The sequence below is a fragment of the Bombina bombina genome, unplaced genomic scaffold (genome assembly GCF_027579735.1).
Source record: "Bombina bombina isolate aBomBom1 unplaced genomic scaffold, aBomBom1.pri scaffold_2528, whole genome shotgun sequence".
NCBI lineage: Eukaryota > Metazoa > Chordata > Amphibia > Anura > Bombinatoridae > Bombina > Bombina bombina.
In genome coordinates, this window is record NW_026512837.1 from 16818 (window position 1) to 21958 (window position 5141).

The 5141-nt window shown below is 35.8% G+C and overlaps 1 pseudogene; it reads right to left on the reverse strand.

Annotated features, from left to right (window-relative positions):
• Positions 1-352: 352 nt before the first annotated feature.
• Positions 353-2942, reverse strand: LOC128644547 (gastrula zinc finger protein XlCGF8.2DB-like; annotated as a pseudogene).
• Positions 2943-5141: the final 2199 nt, after the last annotated feature.

A 5141-nucleotide genomic window follows, 5' to 3' on the forward strand; every position in this document is an offset into this window, starting at 1 on the left:
TTTTGGTGAACAACCTGGGTTGTCCTTGCGGATTGGTGGATAAATTCATCCACCAATAAAAAAGTGCTGCCCAGAGTACTGAAACCAAAAAAAAGCTTAGATGCCTTCTTTTTCAAATAATGATAGCAAGAGAATGAAGAAAAATTGAGAATAGGAGTAAATTAGAAAGTTGCTTAAAATTGCATGCTCTTTCTGAATTACAAAAGAAAAATTTTGGGTACAGTGTCCCTTTAAGAAATGGAAGTTTATACTGATTTGGAGTATAATCGTTATCTAAACAAAGTATTTCCGACTTGTTTTCATGGGATGTGAATTTTCGCTTCTTATGAGATCTTATTTTTGCATAAAGTTGTTACACATTATGAGTGTTTTGATGCTTTAGGAAAGCTGGCTTTTTCGTAAATCCTTTTCCACATTCTGTACATGTGAAAGCCTTTTCCCCTGTATGAATCATTTGGTGCCGTCTGAGTTTTGATTTGTCTACAAAGCTTAGCCCACATTCTGTACACGTAAATGGTTTGTCTCCTGTGTGAATTTGTTTGTGTCTTCGTAGAGCTGTTTTAAATGAAAAACTGTTCCCACATTCAGTACAAGTGAATGGCTTCTCCTTTGTGTGGATAATTTTATGATATCCAAGATGACTCTTTAATTTGAAGCATTTTCCACACTCTTCACATGCAAAGGGGCTCTCCCCTGTATGAATCCGTTGGTGTCTTAAGAGACCTGACCTTTCTCTAAAGCTTTTATCACATTCTGTACATGTGAATGGTTTCTCTCCTGTGTGGATCTTTCTATGAGATATGAGACTATACATGTTTATAAAACCTTGCCCGCACTCACTACATTTAAAATCTCTCTCTCCTGTATGAATCTTTTGGTGTATTTGTAGATTTGACTTGTTTCTAAATTGTTTCCCACAATCAGTACAAGCAAATGGTTTCTCTCCTGTATGCAGCCTTTCATGAGCTATGAGGTGACTCTTCCGTGCAAAACGTTTGCCACATTCTGTACAAGTGAAAGGCTTCTCTCCAGTGTGAATCATTTGGTGCTTTAAAAATCCTATCTTCTGCCTAAAGCTTTTTCCACACTCAGTACATTTGAAGTGTTTCTCTCCTGTGTGAATTGTTTGGTGTTCCAGTAGAGTGTTCCTTTGTCTAAAGCATTTTCCAAACTCTGTACATGTGAATGGTTTCTCCCCAGTGTGGACTCTCATGAGCTGCAAGCACATTCTCTCGTGGAAAACATTTGCCGCACTCCCTACATTTAAATGGCTTTTCGCCTGTATGTACTCTTTGGTGTAATAAGACACCTGATTTTCGTGTAAAGCTTTTTCCACACTCTGTACAAGTAAAAGATTCCTTTCCTTTGTCCATCATTTGCTGTGATTTGAGATTTTCCATTTGTTAAAATGATTTTGTTCACTCAGTAAATATACGTTATCTTCTGCAGGAGTTGTTTCTTACTTTCTGCACACACTGTATGTCATCCAATATCTGTTAATTAACCTGTTAGTACTGTTATGTTAACGTTTAGTACTTTTGTATTATGTGGTATTGGGTTTATTCTCTCTGTTCTCTGGTCGATTTTCTACAAAGAAGAAAAAAAAAAAAAAGAGAAAATGGCTGTTATTTATGGTGGAATTAGCCAGAGGCCACATTTTTAAATTTAAAAGAACACTTTACCCTAAAATTTTCTCCCCTTTAATTTGTTACCAATTATTAATTGTATCTGCTGAAGTGTATTGAATTGTTTACCTTTATAATCAGCAATTTAAATAGCAGAATTTGCCTGTGGTAGCCCTTCCTATACTAACAGTTTTTATACTTAAGTATAGGCTAAAAAAACAGATGTGTAAACACAGGCTGCAGAAGAAATTACACTCCCAGTGGGAGGTAGGTGAGATAAGTAAAAAAATGCTAATAATTGTTGTAAAATAGTAACATAGTAGATGAGGTTGAAAAAAGACTGAAGTCCATCGAGTTCAACCTATACAAATCTAAAATATATACAAAAAGCTCCAGTTAAGCTTAAATAATCCCACTAAAAGGTGACCCATTTAATACTAGCAATCATATCCATGAATTTTGTTTATAGACAGAAATGTATCCAAATAATTTTTAAATGTATCTAGGGTATTGGCATTCACTACCTCCTTTGGTAATGAGTTCCACAATTTTATTGCTCTTACAGTGAAAACACGTTTCCGTTGCAGGAGATTAAATCTCCTTCCCTCCAACCTTAAATTGTGACCTCTGGTCACAAACATTTTTCTTGGAATAAACAGAGCTTCTGCCATCTCTGTATATGGGCCTTGAATATATTTATATAAAGTAATCATGTCACCTCTTAAGTGCCTTTTTTCTAAAGAAAACAGACCCAGTTTGGCTCGCTTCTCCTCATAGGTTAAATTCTCCAATCCCCTTATTAGCTTTGTGGCCCTTCTCTGAACTTTTTTCTAGTTCTGCAATATCTTTTTTTGCGATTGGTCCCCAGAACTGCACTCCATACTCAAGGTAAGGTCTTACCAGGGCTTTATATAGTGACAGAATTATGTTTTCCTCCCCTGAGTCAATGCCTCTTAATACATGCTAGTATCTTATTAGCCTTTGAAGCTGCTGTCCTGCATTGTGCACCCATCTTTAGCTTGTTATCTATTACTACCCCCAAATCCCTTTCCTCCTGTGTTTGGCTAAATCTTGTCCCATTTAAATAATACGTTGCCTGCTTATTTTTACTTCCAAAATGTAGAACCTTGCATTTTCCAGTATTAAATCTCATTTTCCATTTACCTGCCCATACTTCTAATTTTTGCAGGTCCCTTTGTAACGAAAGTTCATCCTGCTCTGACCTAATGACCTTACTTAACAAAAATTTTCAGCTATTCCCAGTCCCTTAATTTTGTGCTTTAATCTCTCATGTGGCACTGTATCAAACGCCTTTGCAAAATCTAAGTATATCACATCAACTGATTCCCCTTTATCTATATTTTTACTTACTTCCTCATAGAATCTAATTAGATTAGTTTGACATGATTTATTTCTCATAAAACCATGCTGATTAGAACTCATAATCTTGTTTACACGAATATGCTCATCAATATAATCCCTTCAAATATCTTCCCCACTATTGATGTCAGACAAACTGGTCTATAGCTTCCTGGATCATCCCTACTTCCCTTTTTGAAGAGTGACACCACATCAGCTTTACGCCAATCCTTGGGTACCATGCCTGAGGATAAGGAGTCTTGAAAAATTGAGTAGAGGTTTGTCTATAACAGTGCTAAATTCCCTTGGGTGTATTCCATCTGGGCCTGGAGTTTTATTTACCTTAATATTATCCAATTTGTTCCTGATATCCTCTATACATAACCCAATTAATGGTATGGGCTGGCATGTTCTATTTTGTTCCAAAGTATCATCCAATGGTTCCTCTCTTGTGTATACTGAAGAAAAAAAACTGGTTTAGTATATCAGCCTTCTCCCTGTCCCTGTTAATCATGCTGACCTCCCCGCATTTTAATGTACCTATATTGTCTTTCTTAGATTTTTTGCTATCTATGTACTTAAAGAACATTTTAGGGTTAGATTTAGAATCCTTTGCAATTCATTTTTCATTTTCAATTTTGGCTAATTTGATGGCTTTTTTGCATTCCTTATAAATATGGAATTTTGAGTCTGCACTATTTTCTTTGAATAAATTAAATGTCCTACGTTTTTTCCTAATTTCTCTTAACACATTTATATTCAGCCACATTGGCTTGGATTTTTTATTTTTATAATCATATGGTATTTGTTGATATGTATATTTATTTAACAGTTTTAAATGTTATCCATTTATCCTCTGTATTTTTATTAGAGAATACTTAGTCCCAATTTATGTTATTTAATGATTTCCTTAAATTGTTGAATTTTGCTTTCTTAAAATTAAAAGTCTTGGTTAAACCTTTAAGACACTGCTTATGAAAAGAAATTTCAAATGTGACCATGTTATGATCACTGTTACCTAAATGTTCTTTGACTTCTATGTTTGATATTATATCTGTATTATTTGATAGCACTAAATCCAATATAGCTTTACTCCTAGTTGGCTCCTCTATTAATTGTGACAAGAAGTTATCCCTGAGAACATTTATAAATCTATCCCCCTTAGCTGAATTACTAGTTTAATTGGCCCAGTTTATATCAGGATAGTTAAAATCTCCCATAATTACAGCACTGTTATTAGCAGCCTTACCTATTTGTATTAGTAGTTGAGTTTCCTCCGGGTCACTAATGTTGGGAGGCTTGTAGCATGTTCCTAGTAATATTTTTTTAGGATTTTTCCCCCCACTCTTTATTTCCACCCACAGGGTCTCTACATTGTCGCCTGTATCAGAAATAGCTTCCCTTATTGTAGGTTTAAGCTTAGGTTTAATATACATGCAGATTCCTCCACCCCTTTTATTATTTCTGTCCCTCCTAAATAAAGTATACCCCTCTAAGTTAACTGCCCAGTCATGTGAATCATCCCACCAAGTTTCAGTTATACTGATAACATCATAGTCCTCTTCTGCAACTAAGAGCGTCAGCTCCCCCAGTTTACCTGTCATGCTTCTTGCATTTGTTGTCATACATTTAATTTTCATGTGCTTTCTGCTGATACTTGGTGTGCTTTCCTCCATACTTTCTAATGTGACATTTCTTAAGTCATCTCTTCCTTGAGATAGCAAAAGACTGACAGATTCACAGACAAATCTCTCTATTCTATTGTGTTCTAACTGACCCTCCCCGCCTTTGCCTAGTTTAAAAGATTATCTAAACTTGCTACCATCCTTTCCCCCAACACACCTGCATCCATGTCATTCAGATGCAATCCATCCTTACTGTACAAATTGTACCCAAGTGAAAAGTCAGTCCAGTGCTCTAAAAAGTCAAACCCCTCATTTTTGCACCATGTTTTTAGCCATGAATTAACAGACCTTAGCTCCTTCTGCCTTACTGAATTAGCACACTGCACTGGTAATATCTCAGAAAATATTACTTTGGAGGTCCTTGCTTTAAGCTTGCTACCCAACTCCCTGAAGTCATTTTTTAGGACTCTCCATATCCTACCCAGAGGTGACACAGTATCTGTACAACTATGTTACATTACACTGCACTGTG